The following is a 16,840-nucleotide window of genomic DNA, read 5'->3' as shown; positions in this document are numbered from 1 at the left end:
AAGTAAACTGGCGCAAAACATAAAAACAGATAGTAAAAGCTTTTACCGATATATAAAATGGAAGAGAGTGACTAAAGTAAATGTTGGTCCCTTAGAAGATGAGAAGGGAGATTTAATAATGGGAAATGTGGAAATGGCTGAGACCTTAAACAATTATTTTGCTTCCATCTTCACAGTGGAAGACACAAAAACAATGCCAAAATTTGCAGGCCACAGGAATGTGGGAAGGGAGGACCTTGAGACAATCACTATCACTAGGGGAGTAATGCTGGACAGGCTAATGGGACTGAAGGTAGACAAGTCCCCTGGTCCTGATGAAATACATCCCAGGGTATTAAAAGAGATGGCTGAAGTTATAGCAGATGCATTCGTTATAATCTACCAAAATTCTCTGGACTCTGGGGAGGTACCAGCGGATTGGAGAGCAGCTAATGTAACGCCTCTGTTTAAAAAGGGGGGCAGGCAAAAGGCAGGTAACTATAGGCCAGTTAGTTTAACATCTGTAGTGGGGAAAATGCTTGAAGCTATCATTAAGGAAGAAATAGCGGGACATCTGGATAGGAATAGTGCAATCAAGCAGACGCAGTATGGATTCATGAAGGGGAAATCATGTTTAACTAACTTACTGGAATTCTTTGAGGATATAACGAGCATGGTGGATAGAGGTGTACCGATGGATGTGGTGTATTTAGATTTCCAAAAGGCATTCGATAAGGTGCCACACAAAAGGTTACTACAGAAGTTAAAGGTACGCGGAGTCAGAGGAAATGTATTAGCATGGATAGAGAATTGGCTGGCGAACAGAAAGCAGAGAGTCGGGATAAATGGGTCCTTTTCCGGTTGGAAATCAGTGGTTAGTGGTGTGCCACAGGGATCAGTGCTGGGACCACAACTGTTTACAATATACATAGATGACCTGGAAGAGGGGACAGAGTGTAGTGCAACAAAATTTGCAGATGACACTAAGATTAGTGGGAAAGCGGGTTGTGTAGAGGACTCAGAGAGACTGCAAAGAGATTTGGATAGGTTAAGTGAATGGGCTAAGGTTTGGCAGATGGAATACAATGTCGGAAAGTGTGAGGTCATCCACCTTGGGAAAAAAACAGTAAAAGGGAATATTATTTGAATGGGGAGAAATTACAACATGCTGTGGTGCAAAGGGACCTGGGGGTCCTTGTGCATGAATCCTAAAAGGTTAGTTTGCAGGTGCAGCAGGTAATCAGGAAGGCAAATGGAATATTGGCCTTCATTGCGAAAGGGATGGAGTACAAAAGCAGGGAGGTCTTGCTGCAACTGTATAAGGTATTGGTAAGGACGCACCTGGAGTACTGCGTGCAGTTTTGGTCACCTTACTTAAGGAAGGATATACTAGCTTTGGAAGGGGTACAGAGACGATTCACTAGGCTGATTCCAGAAATGAGGGGGTTACCTTATGATGATAGATTGAGTAGACTGGGTCTTTACTCCTTGGAGTTCAGAAGGATAAGGGGTGATCTTATAGAAACATTTAAAATCATGAAAGGGATAGACAAGATAGAGGCAGAGAGGTTGTTTCCATTGGTGGGGGAGACTAGAACTAGGGGGCACAGCCTCAAAATACGGAGGAGCCAATTTAAAAGCGAGTTGAGAAAAAATTTCTTCTCCCAGAGGGTTGTGAATCTGTGGAATTCTCTGCCCAAGGAAGCAGTTGAGGCTAGCTCATTGAATGTATTCAAGTCAAAGATAGATAGATTTTTAACCAATAAGGGAATTAAGGGTTACGGGGAGAGGGCGGGTAAGTGGAGCTGAGTCCACGACCAGATCAGCCATCATCTTATTGAATGGCGGGGCAGGCTCGAGGGGCTAGATGGCCTACTCCTGTTCCTAATTCTTATGTTCTTATGTTCTTATCAGGAAAAGTCCCGAACAGTCTAAACAAGCAGGAGGGTTTTGAAAATAACGAGGAGAAAAGATCTAAGCTATGCAAACTCAGCACAGAAAGAACTGGGAATTAGAGAATCTTACTAAATTTTAAAATTCTTATAGAAAATGGAACTGGCACGGATGTTTAGATTTTGTGCCGAGAGAGAAATAAAACACAAGATATGCCCAGTGAACGGGAACGTAAAATAAAACGAAATGTTAGAATGTACAGTGTGTGTGAAAATTGGATTTCAGCAAACAAAATAGCTATTAAAAATGTGTGGTCTCGTTTTAAATCAATCAAAAAAAAAAATCTTTGGCAATTAGAAGTTAAGAAAACATTGGAGTTTACTCTAAAATGCCGTCTTCCCTGATGAGAAGACTTTTATTATGACGGCTTTACGAATGATTTCTGCTGTTTTAACGGATTTCTAATTTCTAAGCAAGTTTTGAAGGCACAAAGACTTAAAAAAAAGAATTTTTCGGATGATTACGCGAAGTCACGTAATGACATCAGGCTTTCTTACAAACCTGTAAAGGAGTTAACCCTTTCCATTGACAGCTGTTTTATACTGGACATTATTAATTTGGATTTCTTAATAGAATAAAAAAGACTCACCTAACAGAGGAAATGGTGCGATAGTCAGAATAAAAATAAAAACAGAACTAGCCTATGTAATAATACTCGCCTGATACAAATAAAAGAAAGATACTCAAACAAAACAAATTCAAGAGTTAAAAGCTAAGATAAATAAGCTGGAAGATTTTTTTTTTAAATGGGGCCAGACGGATAGTGCAGTGCGCACCATCACCTATGGCAATAGAGCCAATGTACCCCACGGTGGGTAAGTGTACAGACCCAACCTAACCCTTACCTCCGATTTCACAGAGTGACCACAACATGCATGGATAAAAGAGGAGTAGACCAGAATCTAACACCTGGTGACGACCAGGCTATCTGTTTAAAATTTGCAGATAAAACACTCACCGAGATGGGACCACAGTGGCGGCTTCGACCCTGGAGACTCAGGATACTGGGGACCTTGAGGCCCACGCAGGCACTGGATAATACAGATGGACTACGAGAGATATAGCACACGCAGGAAAGACACAACTACATGAACTAGCTTTGTTTAATTTGACTGCCAAAATATGCATCCCAGCAGCCAAGGACTGGAGCAAGGACAGAACTTATTTTAACACATGGCTATGTATAGTTTATTAAGTAAGGTTGTAATGCAGCAGGCTGCCGATGCCATGGGCGCCAGTAGATTCCGAGGACAGGAGCAAGTTCATAGGACCAAAAGGGGAAGGGCGCAGAAATCCAACTGGATGGAATTCCAGTTCTAGAAACTCATGCCTGGCCGGACGAAACTGCAAACAAGCAGCCAAATCCACCCCGCAAGAGAAACAGAAGGGTGGGAACAGAACGGAGCAAAGGGGGAGGGCTAGTAATAAAAGAATCTAAAGAAAGGATATAATTTGGGGTGCGTCAGCGACTACTTATCCTAAACCTAATGGATATAATTTTTCCTAGCTTCTGTGGGAATGAAACTATAAGTCTATACCAGAACCTGGCACAACGGATCCTCGAAGGCCCGGAACCCACTACCCTGAGATTTAATGTCAGAAATAGAACAGGGCAAGGTCGAGCAAAAAGGGGAATACTGGAAACTCTAGGCACGGGTTATGCGGCAGGGGTTATGACGATGAATTCCATAGACCTGTAGGCAATATACGACCGGGTTAACAACTTAATGGCGTAGTCTTGAGTGGTTTAGTGGGGAGGGACTTGAATAACCAAGCCCTACAAGCGCGGTTGGGAGATGGCGCGGAAGGGGAACTGTTACAAGTGGCCCATACATTGCCGAAATGCCAAGACAATAAAATTGATCCACGCAATGGGGAAAGATATAAGTAAACGAGTACAGGCTGAGATAGTTTGCTCCGGGTATGGGGCCTGGATATTAAGTGAGGTACAACATAATTTGGAGCAACTCCAGAATGGAGACATACCAGATTGGATTCCGAACAGCATACTTAACAATTGGACTCTAAATAAAAAAATGAATAACACATGCGAGGTACGAAGGAATAGTCACGCATGGGTGCCGAAACTCAGATGTATTACTGGGTGGGTGAATATGATCGGATTTGTGTTGTCCATACCACAGTATGATGTAACAAAGGGAGACCCCTTATACCAGATCGATAATATTGGTGAAGTGAGAAACCAAACTCGGTTACGTTACCATCAGCCTGCCAGACGGGTGATTAAAATTAACAATAGTACCAAAGGCATTGATATAACTGATTGCTATAAAATTAATCAAGTGGTTTTATGTCGAGGTACGACACTAATGATGAATGATGATTGCAGATTCCACCAAACAAAGGGATGCGTGCTGAGTAGCACTCCTCTCAAACAGGATTCCGAAACAATCGCTGCTCCACAAGGAAATGGAGCACAGGAGCAGCCAACCCGACGATTAAGACCAGGGGAGGAGTCACCCCCTGTGTCATCACCAACCCTAACTTCTGTTTCAGGCCCATGGGAATACCACATATATCCCGAGACAACGGAAATCATCCACGGAACAATCACGGATACCCTCCGAGAAGGGTACGAAGAGGCGGTATGGGAACCGCAAGGCAAACAGATACCGGAACTAAATGAGGAACAATTACGTTTGGTGCAAGGAATCCAGTATCAAAGACGACAGTATGTCCGGCTGATGGAAGAAATAGACAACTTACAGAGAGACACTAACGCAATGCTGGCTGATCAGCCCTGGTACTCAAAGCTGTGGGACATTGGACTTAATAGTCAAATTCACCCATGGATAAGAATAATATCACATGCACTTGTACTAATACAGGGTCTGGTTCTGATGGTCATGATGGGATTAACATGTGCACGAATTAAACAGGCCAAACGATAAGTCAGGGCACGCACTATGATTAAGGCCATAAGGGATGAAAATTTAAGCAGTCCTACAGGAAGGACTTACCTTATATAACTCTGCGGGAAGGTTTCAGGAGGTCCCGAAGCTTGGGAGATGGCCACCCGGGTGAACGAACCTATCTGGAACTCGCCTACAGGGAGATAGTTATCGGGAAATATGGCCAGCTTGGCGTATAGCCAAGGGCCAAAAGGGGGAAATTGTAAGAGAAATTTGGCATTAGAGATACCAGCGGGACAAGGGTTAAAGTGCTGGTTCCCGCACTGGCCCATAAGGAGGTAAAAGGCCTCTCTTCGGCCTTGTACCAAGGCTCCAGAAGTTATCAATTCAATAATATTCCGACAGGATACGATGTGAGAACCTAAACAGACATTGATAAGACCTTGCGAAGAGGCTCGAGGCGGACTCACAGACAACAAGGAAGATCAGGAAAGAGAATGCGCACGGCTAAACGCGATACTCCTGGAATAAGCACCAGGGTTATCATGGAATGATAAAAGGGGGGAATGAGAATGTGTAAAAGGGTTGCGAATGTGGTAGATGGATAGAGAATGTGGCAAAAGGATGGAGATAGGGAATCATGGGAAAATAGCTAAATAAATGTCAAGATGCAGACAACTGCAGAATCGACAGAAAAAAAAGGGGTTACCAAGAGTTGAAGTTGAGGTTAAACACGGGTCATGAGAAAGCCGCAAGGCAGCACAAAGAAAGAAAGCAATCCTAGATAGGAAGGGAAAAGTAATGGCTTTTACTGATAAGGGAAGACAGTGTAGCAAAGCTATAACTAACCTGACTCTGACACCAGCCCTAATTGGGAGACTTTCTTGCCTGCCATTGGATGTACTCGGGTGGGGGGGGAGGCAGAAAGGGATTGGATAGACCAAGTGCTACTCAAATGTGTTCTGTTTTGAAAATGTATAACTGTTAGTGTGTCGCGCTAAAAAGGGGCTTGTCCAGGGGAAGGTAAACAGGCTCTGATTGAGAGTGTTCCTTTGTCTTGACAAGTCCCGGCCGGAGAATCCTCAATAAAGGTCTTTTACAGAAAAGGCAGCAAGGTGTTCGTGTGTCAGTGTATTCGCTGAAACAGATTGAGGGAAAAAGGATCCGTATTAACAGCAGGCCTGTAATTACTCAGCCCATCCCTTTCTCCCTTCTTAAACAAGGGTACCACATTAGCAGTCCTCCGACACCAAGCCTGAATCCAAAGAGGACTAGAAAATGATGGTCAAGGCCTCTGTTGTTTCCTCTTTTGCTTCACTCAACAGCCTGGGATGCATTTCATCTGAGCCTGTGGACTTATCCACTTTCAAAGTCGCTAAACCCTTTAATTCCTCCTCTCTCACTGTTTATTTCATCCAGAATATCACACTCCTTCTCGATAGCAGTATCTGCTTTGCCCCTTTCCGTTGTGAAAACAGACGCAAAGTATTCATGAAGAATATAGAAACATAAAAAATAGGTGCAGGAGTAGGCCATTCGGCCCTTCGAGCCTGCACCGCCATTCAATAAGATCATGGCTGATCATTCCCCTTTCCTGCTTCTCTCCATACCGCGTGATCTCTTTAGCCATAAGGGCCATATCTAACTCCCTCTTGGATATATCCAATGAACTGGTCTCAACAACTCTCTGCGGCAGGGAATTCCACAGGTTTACAACTCTCTGAGTGAAGAAGTTTCTCCTCATCTCAGTCCTAAATGGCCTACCCCTTATCCTAAGACTATGTCCCCTGGTTATGGACTTCCCCAACATCGGGAACATTCTTCCCGCATCTAACCTGTCCAGTCCCATCAGAATCTTATACGTTTCTATGAGATCCCCTCTCATCCTTCTAAACTCCAGTGAATAAAGGTCCAGTTGATCCAGTCTCTATCATATGACAGCCAAGCCATCCCTGGAAGTGCAGTGAACCTTCGCTGCACTTCCTCAATAGCAAGAACGTCCTTCCTCAGATTAGGAGACCAAAACTGAACACAATATTCCAGGTGAGGCCTCACTAAGGCCCTGTACAACTGCAGTAAGACCTCCCTGCTCCTATACTCAAATCCCCTAGCTATGAAGGCCAACATACCATTTGCCTTCTTCACCGCCTGCTGTACCTGTATGCCAACTTTCAATGACTGATGAACCGTGACACCAAGGTCTCGTTGCACCTCCCCTTTTCCTAATCTGCCGCCATCCAGATAATATTCTGCCTTCGTGTTTTTGCCCCCAAAATGGATAACCTCACATTTATCCACATTATACTGCATCTGCCATGCATTTGCCCACTCACCTAACCTGTCCAAGTCACCCTGCAGCATCTTAGCGTCCTCCTCACAATTCACACCACCACCCAGTTTAGTGTCATCCGCAAACTTGGAGATGTTGCACTCAAGTCCTTCATCTAAATCATTAATGTATATTGTAAATAGCTGGGGTCCCAGCACTGAGCCCTGCGGCACTCCACTAGTCACTGCCTGCCATTCTGAAAAGGACCCGTTTATCCTGACTCTCTGCTTCCTGTCTGCCAACCAGTTCTCTATCCATGTCAGTACATTACCCCCAATACCATGTGCTTTGATTTTGCACACCAATCTCTTGTGCGGGACCTTGTCAAAAGCCTTTTGAAAGTCCAAATACACCACATCCACTGGTTCTCCCTTGTCCACTCTGCTAGTTACATCCTCAAAAAATTCCAGAAGATTCGTCAAGCATGATTTCCCTTTCATAAATCCATGCTGACTTGGCCCAATCCTGTCACTGCTTTCCAAAGGCGCTGCTATTTCATCCTTAATGATTGATTCCAACATTTTCCCCACTACTGATGTCAGGCTAACCAGTCTATAATTACCCATTTTCTCTCTCCCTCCTTTTTTAAAAAGTGGTGTTACATTAGGTACCCTCCATTCCATAGGAACTGATCCAGAGTCAATAGACTGTTGGAAAATGATCACCAATGCATCCATTATTTCTTGGGCTACTTCCTTGAGTACTCTGAAATGCAGACCATCAGGCCCGGGGATTTATCGGCCTTCAATTCCAACAATTTCCCGAACACAATTTCCCGCCTAATAAGGATATCCTTCAGTTCCTCCTTCTCACTAGACCCACTGTCCCCTATTACATTCGGAAGGTTATTTGTGTCTTCCTTCGTGAAGACAGAACCGAAGTATTTGTTCAATTGGTCTGCCATTTCTTTGTTCCCCATTATAAATTCACCTGATTCCGACTGCAAGGGACCTACGTTTGTCTTCACTAATCTTTTTCTCTTCACATATTTATAGAAGCTTTTGCAGTCAGTTTTTATGTTCCCTGCAAGCTTCCTTTCGTACTCTATTTTTCCCCTCTTAACTAAACCCATCGTCTTCCTCTGTTGAATTCTAAATTTCCCCCAGTCCTCAGGTTTGTTGCTTTTTCGCCAAATTATATGCCTCCTCCTTGGATTTAACACAATCCTTAATTCCCCTTGTTAACCACGGTTGACCCACCTTCCCCGCTTTATTTTTACTCCAGACAGGGATGTGCAATTGCTGAAGTTCATCCATATGATCTATAAATGTCTGCCATTGCCTATCCACCGTCAACCCTTTAAGTATCCTTTGCCAGTCTATTCTAGCCAATTCACGTCTCATACCATCGAAGTTACCTTTCCTTAAGTTTAGGACCCTAGTTTCCGAATTAACTGTGTCACTCTCCACCTTAATAAAGAATTCTACCATATTATGGTCACTCTTCCCTAAGGGGCCTCGCACAACAAGATTGCTAATTAGTCCCTTCTCATTACACATCACCCAGTCTAGGATGGCCAGCTCCCTGATTGGTTCTTCGACATATTGGTCTTGAAAACCATCCCATAATACACTCCAGGAAATCCTCCTCCACCTCATTGCTACCAGTTTGGTTAGCCCAATCAATATGTAGATTAATGTCGCCCATAATAACTGCTGTACCTTTAGTGCACGCATCCCTTATTTCTTGTTTGATGCTGTCCCCAACCTCACTACTACTGTTTGGTGATCTGTACACAACTCCCACCAGCGTTTTCTGCCCTTTGGAATTCCGCAGCTCCACCCACACAGATTCCACATCATCCAAGCTAATGTCCTTCCTTACTATTGCATTAATTTCCTCTTTAACCAGCAACACCACCCCGCCTCCTTTTCCTTTCTGTCTATCCTTCCTAAATGCTGAATACCCCTGGATGTTGAGTTCCCAGCCTTGGTCACCCTGGAGCCATGTCTCCGTGATGCCAATTACATCATACCCGTTAACTGCTATCTGCGCAGTTAATTCGTCCACCTTATTCTGAATACTCCTCGCATTGAGGCACAGAGCCTTCAGGCTTGCCTTTTTAGCACACTTTGCCCCTTTAGAATTTTGCTTTAATGTGGCCCTTTTTGTTTTTTGCCTTAGGTTTCTCTGCCCTCCACTTTTACTATTCTCCTTTCTATCTTTTGCTTCTGACTCCATTTTATTTCCCTCTGTCTCCCTGCATAGGTTCCCATCCCCCTGCCACATTAGCTTAACTCCTCCCCAACAGCACTAGCAAACACTCCCCCTGGGACATTGGTTCCGGTCCTGCCCAGGTGCAGACTGTCCGGTTTGTACTGGTCCCACCTCCCCCAGAACCGGTTCCAATGTCCCAGGAATTTGAATCCCTTCCTTCTGCACCACTCCTGAAGCCATGTATTCATCTGAGCTATCCTGCGATTCCTACTCTGACTATCACGTGGCACTGGTAGCAATCCCGAGATTACTACTTTTGAGGTCCTACTTTTTAATTTAACTAGCTCCTTGAATTCGTCTCCTAGGACCTCATCCCGTTTTTTACCTATGTCGTTGGTACCAATGTGCACCACGACAACTGGCTGTTCACCCTCCCTTTTCAGAATGTCCTGCACCCGCTCCGAGACATCCTTGCCTCTTGCACCAGGGAGGCAACATACCATCCTGGAGTCTCAGTTGTGGCCACAGAAACGCCTATCTATTCCCCTTACAATTGAATCCCCTATCACTATAGCTCTCCCACTCTTTTTCCTGCTCTCCTGTGCAGCAGAGCCAGCCACGGTGCCATGAACTTGGCTGCCGCTGCCCTTCCCTGATGAGTCATCCCCCTCAACAGTACCCAAAGCGGTGTATCTGTTTTGCAGAGGGATGACCGCAGGGGGCCCCTGCACTACCTTCCTTGCACTGCTCTTCCTGTTGGTCTTCCATTCCCTATCTGGCTGTGGACCCTTTACCTGCGGTAAGACCAACTCGCTAAACGTGCTATTCAGGTCATTCTCAGCATCGTGCATGCTCCAGAGTGAATCCACCCGCAACTCCAGTTCCGCAACGCGGTCCGTCAGGAGCTGGAGGCGGATGCACTTCCCGCACACATAGTCATCAGGGACACTGGAGGCGTCCCTGACTTCCCACATAGTACAGGAGGAGCATAACACGTGTCCGAGCCTTACCAACATCTTCTGCCTCCACACAAAGATTGGTCTCTAATAGGCCCTACACTTTCTTTAGTTATCCTCTTGCTCTTAATATATTTATAGAACATCTTTGGGTTTTCCTTAATTTACTTGCCAATAATTTTTCATGCTCTTAGCATTCCTCATATCCTTTTTAATTTTACCTCGAGGGGCCATAAATATAAGATAATCACTAAGAAATCAATTGGGCAATTCAGGAAAAACGACTTCACCCAGAGACTGATTAGAATGTGGAATTCATTACCGCAGGGAGTGGTTGAGGCGGATAGCTGGATAAACAGATGAGGGAGCAATAGGATATTCATAGGGTAGGAGGAGGCTCGTTCTGTGCTGTAAATAATTTGTAGTACTTTGTAATTATGTCCAATTCTGGGCACGACACTTTAGGAAGGACGCCAAGGCTTTAGTGACGATGTAGAGGAGATTTACGAGAACTGTAACAGGGAAGAGAGACTTCAGTAATGTGGCAAGACTGATGAAGCTGGGGTTGTTCTCCTTAGAGCAGAGAAGGTTAAGAGGAGAATTGACAGATGTTCTAAGTCATACACAGTTTTGAGAGGGTAAACAAGGAGAAAATGGTTCCAGTGGCAGAAGGGTTGGTAACCGTAGGTCACCGATTTAAGGGGATTATCATAGGAAGCAGAAGCGGCAATGAGGGTTTTTCATGCAGCAAGTTATGATCTGGAATAGAAACATAGAAACATAGAAAATAGGTGCAGGAGTAGGCCATTTGGCCCTTCGAGCCTGCACCACCATTCAATGAGTTCATGGCTGAACATGCAACTTCAGTACCCCATTCCTGCTTTCTCGCCATACCCCTTGAATCCCCCTAGTAGTAAGGACTACATCTAACTCCTTTTTGAATATATTTAGTGAATTGACCTCAACAACTTTCTGTGGTAGAGAATTCCACAGGTTCACCACTCTCTGGGAGAAGAAGTTTTTCTTGATATGTTATTGCTCATCCACAGTCTTTCTTAATGTGTCAGTCCCGCCATCCCGGGAATCAGTCTGGTGAACCTTCGCTGCACTCCCTCAATAGCAAGAATGTCCTTCCTCAAGTTAGGAGACCAAAACTGTACACAATACTCCAGATGTGGCCTCACCAAGGCCCTGTACAACTGTAGTAACACCTCCCTGCCCCTGTACTCAAATCCCCTCGCTATGAAGGCCAACATGCCATTTGCTTTCTTAACTGCCTGCTGTACCTGCACCCTCACCTCCAACATCAAGTACAAACAGCTCATGGACTTCTTTGTCACCATCGCTCAGCTACCACTTCCCTCCTTTTCTCTAACCCACTAAGTTAAACTACCCTTATGGAAGCAATACGGTGGAGTAGGATTTCCTGGAGTGCATAAGGGATGGTTTTCGAGACCAATATGTTGAGGAACCAACTAGGGGGGAGGCCACCTTAGACTGCGTGTTGTGTAATGAGAGAAGATTAATTAGCAATCTCGTTGTGCGAGGCCCCTTGGGGAAGAGTGACCATAATATGGTGGAATTCTACATTAGGATGGCGAATGAAACAGTTAATTCAGAGACCATGGTCCAGAACTTAAAGAGGGGTAACTTTGAAGGTATGAGGCGTGAATTGGCTGGGATAGATTGGCAAATGATACTTAAGGGGTTGACTGTGGATGGGCAATGGCAGATATTTAGAGAACGCATGGATGAACTACAACAATTGTACATTCCTGTCTGGCGTAAAAATAAAAAAGGGAAGGTGGCTCAACCGTGGCTATCAAGGGAAATCAGGGATAGTATTAAAGCCAAGGAAGTGGTATACAAATTGGCCAGAAATAGCAGTGAACCTGGGGACTGGGAGAATTTTAGAACTCAGCAGAGGAGGACAAAGGGTTTGATTAGGGCAGGGAAAATGGAATACGAGAGGAAGCTTGCAGGGAACATTAAGAGGGACTGCAAAAGTTTCTATAGATATGTAAAGAGAAAAAGGTTAGTAAAGACAAACGTAAGTCCCTGCAGTCAGAATCAGGGGAAGTCATAACGGGGAACAAAGAAATGGCAGACCAATTGAGCAAGTACTTTGGTTTGGTATTCACTAAGGAGGACACAAACAACCTTCCGGATATAAAAGGGGTCATAGGGTCTAGTAAGAAGGAGGAACTGAGGGAAATCCTTATTAGTCAGGAAATTGTGTTGGGGAAATTGATGGGATTGAAGGCCGATAAATCCCCAGGGCCTGATGGACTGCATCCCAGAGTACTTAAGGAGGTGGCCTTGGAAATAGCGGATGCATTGACAGTCATTTTCCAACATTCCATTGACTCTGGATCAGTTCCTATCGAGTGGAGCGTAGCCAATGTAACCCCACTTTTTAAAAAAGGAGGGAGAGAGAAAACATTGCCCATCCACAGTCAACCCCTTATGTGTCCTCCTTAGTGAATACCGAACCAAAGTACTTGCTCAGTTGGTCTGCCATTTCTTTGTTCCCCGTTATGACTTCCCCTGATTCTGACTGCAGGGACTTACGTTTGTCTCTGATCAGCCTGACATCAGTAGTGGGTAAAATGATGGAATCAATTATTAAGGATGTCATAGCAGCGCATTTGGAAAGAGGTGACATGATAGGTCCAAGTCAGCATGGATTTGTGAAAGGGAAATCAAGCTTGACAAATCTTCTGGAATCTTTTGAGGATGTTTCCAGTAGAGTGGACAAGGGAGAACCAGTTGATGTGGTATATTTGGACTTTCAGAAGGCTTTCGACAAGGTCCCACACAAGAGATTAATGTGCAAAGTTAAAGCACATGGGATTGGGGGTAGTGTGCTGACATGGATTGAGAACTGGTTGTCAGACAGGAAGCAAAGAGTAGGAGTAAATGGGGACTTTTCAGAATGGCAGGCAGTGACTAGTGGGGTACCGCAAGGTTCTGTGCTGGGGCCCCAGGTGTTTACATTGTACATTAATGATTTAGACGAGGGGATTAAATGTAGTATCTCCCAATTTGCGGATGACACTAAGTTGAGTGTGAGCTGCGAGGAGGATGCTATGAGGCTGCAGAGTGACTTGGATAGGTTAGGTGAGTGGGCAAATGAATGGCAGATGAAGTATAATGTGGATAAATGTGAGGTTATCCACTTTGGTGGTAAAAACAGAGAGACAGACTATTATCTGAATGGTGACAGATTAGGAAAAGAGGAGGTGCAACGAGACCTGGGTGTCATGGTACATCAGTCATTGAAGGTTGGCATGCAGGTACAGCAAGTGGTTAAGAAAGCAAATGGCATGTTGGCCTTCATAGCGAGGGGATTTGAGTACAGGGGCAGGGAGGTGTTGCTACAGTTGTACAGGGCCTTGGTGAGGCCACACCTGGAGTATTGTGTACAGTTTTGGTCTCCTAACTTGAGGAAGGACATTCTTGCTATTGAGGGAGTGCAGCGAAGGTTCACCAGACTGATTCCCGGGATGGCGGGACTGACATATCAAGAAAGACTGGATCAACTGAGCTTGTATTCACTGGAGTTCAGAAGAATGAGAGGGGATCTCATAGAAACATTTAAAATTCTGACGGGTTTAGATAGGTTAGATGCAGGAAGAATGTTCCCACTGTTGGGGAAGTCCAGAACCGGGGGCCACAGTCTAAGGATAAGGGGTAAGCCATTTAGGACCGAGATGAGGAGAAACTTCTTCACCCAGAGAGTGGTGAACCTGTGGAATTCTCTACCACAGAAAGTTGTTGAGGCCAATTCACTAAATATATTCAAAAAGGAGTTAGATGTAGTCCTTACTACTAGGGGATCAAGGGGTATGGTGAGAAAGCAGGAATGGGGTACTGAAGTTGCATGTTCAGCCATGAACTCATTGAATGGCGATGCAGGCTCGAAGGGCCGAATGGCCTACTCCTGCACCTATTTTCTGTGTTTCTATGTTTCTATTACCCCATGTCCAATCCTGAACTAGCATCTTTCTCTACTTTCTCTCATCTATCCACTCATGCGCTCACCAAGCTCAACTTGTCCATGAGACACACCTCCGACCCCATCAACACTATCCCCGCCCGCCCCCGCCAACTGCTCACCGCCCAACTGGACTTCCTGAATGGCGGCAGATTAGGAAAAGGGGAGATGCAACGAGACCTGGGTGTCATGATTCATCAGTCATTGAAAGTTGGCATGCAGGTACAGCAGGCAGTGAAGAAGGCTAATGGTATGTTGGCCTTCATAGCTAGGGGATTTGAGTATAGGAGCAGGGAGGTCTTACTGCAGTTGTACAGGGCCTTGGTGAGACCTCACCTGGAATATTGTGTTCAGTTTTGGTCTCCTAATCTGAGGAAGGCCGTTCTTGCTATTGAAGGAGTGCAGCGAAGGTTCACCAGACTGATTCCCGGGATGGCTGGACTGATATATGAGGAGAGACTAGATCAACTGGGCTTTTATACACTGGAGTTTAGAAGGATGAGAGGGGATCTCATAGAAACATATAAGATTCTGACGGGACTGGACAAGTTAGATGCGGGAAGAAAGTTTGCAATGCTGGGGAAGTCCAGAACCAGGGATACAGTATTAGGATAAGGGGTAGGCCATTTAGGGCTGAGAAGAGGAGAAACTTCTTCACTCAGAGAATTGTTAACCTGTGGAATTCTCTACCGCAGAGAGTTGTTGATGCCAGTTCATTGGATATATTCAAGAGGGAGTTAGATATGGCCCTTATGGCTAAAGGGATCAAGGGGTATGGAGAGAACGCAGGAAAGGGGTACTGAGGGAATGATCAGCCATGATCTTATTGAATGGTGGTGCAGGCTCGAAGGGCCGAATGGCCTACTCCTGCCCCCAGTTTCTATGTTTCTAGGTTTCCTGGCCCCCACGTTAGCAGATATTGTTAACAGTTCCCTCTCCTCAGGTACTGTGCCTCGCCCTTTAAAATCTGCCATCATCACCCCCTCCTCAAAAAAAACACCCTTGACACCTCTGTCCTTGCAAACTACCAGCCCATCTCCAACCTCCCTTTCCTCTCCCAAGTCCTTCAACGTGTTGTCACCTTCCAAACCCGTGCCCATCTTTCCCCCAACTCCTTGCTTAAATTCCTCCAATCAGGTTTTCAACCCTTCCTTAGCTCTAAAACGGCACTTATCAAAGTCACAAATGATATCCGATGTGACTATGCCTGTTGTAAACTATTCCTCCTCATCTTTCTATATTTCTATAAACAAAAGGCATCAAGGGGTATGGGGGAAAAAGCGGGAATATGGTGCTGAGATAGAGGATCAGCCATGGTCATATTGAATGGCGGTGCGGACTCGATGGGCCGAATGGCCTACTCCTGCTCCTATTTTCTATGATTCTATGGTTCTCGATCTGTCTGCAGCCTTTGACACGATTGACCACTCCATCCTCTTCCAACACGTCTCTTGCGTCGTCCAGCTGGGTGGGACTGCACTCGCCTGGCACCGTTCTTATCTGTCCAATTGTAGCCCGAGAATCTCCTGCAATGGCTTCTCTTCCCACTCCCGTTACCTCTGGAGTCCCTCAAGGATCTATCCTTCGCCCTCTCCTGTTTCTCATCTACATGCTGCCCCTCAGCGACATCACCCAAGTGTACGCTGACGGCACCCAGCTCTACCTCATACCACCTCTCTCGACCCCTCCACTGCTTTTGATTTATCATGCTGCTTGTCCGACATCCAGTACTGAACGGGCAGAAATTTTGTCCAACTAAATATTGGGATGATCAAAGCCATTGTCTTCGGTCCCTGCCACAAACTGTTGGCCCAGCTACTGACTCCACCCACCTCCCTGGCCCGTGTCTGAGGCTGAACCAGAACATTCACAACCTTGGCATCCTATTTGACCCTGAGATGAGTTTCCGACCACATGTCTGCTCCATCACCAAAATCCGCCCACTTCCACCTCCGTTACATCGCCCGTCTCCAATCCTGCCTCAGCTCATTGGCTGCTGAAACCCTAATTCATGTTTTAGTTATCTCTAGACTTGACTATTTCAATGCACTCCTGGTCGGCCTCCCATTTTCAATCATCCATAAACTTGACCTCATCCTGTATCTTAACTCGCACCAAGTCCCATTCACCACCACCCCTGTGCTCACTCACCTACATTGGCTCCCAGACCTGCAAGGCCTCAATTTTAAAATTCTTAGCCTTTTTTCAAATCCCTCCATGGTCTTGCCCTCCCTATCTCTCTAATCTCCTCCAGCCCTACAACTATTTTGTTGCAAATTTTAATACAAGTGCCCCCTGATGAAAGGGGGGCTCTAAAACCGACAGACTTAAACAAATTGAACTTTAGACAGTAAACTTAAATCAAATTAAAATTTGGTTGCCGGGGGTGATGATGCACTCCAGTCCCTCCGGCGCCCACCTCTCGCGGAAGGCCGCGAGCGTACCGGTGGACACCGCGTGCTCCATCTCCAGGGACACCCTGGCTCGGATGTAACCGCGAAAGAGAGGCAGGCAGTCGGGCTGAACGACCTCCTCGACCACCTGCTGCCTGGACCGGCTGATGGCCATCTTGGCCAGGCCCAGGAGCAGTCCTACG

Source organism: Pristiophorus japonicus, chromosome 3 (genome assembly GCF_044704955.1).
Source record: "Pristiophorus japonicus isolate sPriJap1 chromosome 3, sPriJap1.hap1, whole genome shotgun sequence".
Classification (NCBI taxonomy): Eukaryota; Metazoa; Chordata; class Chondrichthyes; family Pristiophoridae; genus Pristiophorus; species Pristiophorus japonicus.
Note: the sequence above shows the minus strand (reverse complement) of the source record.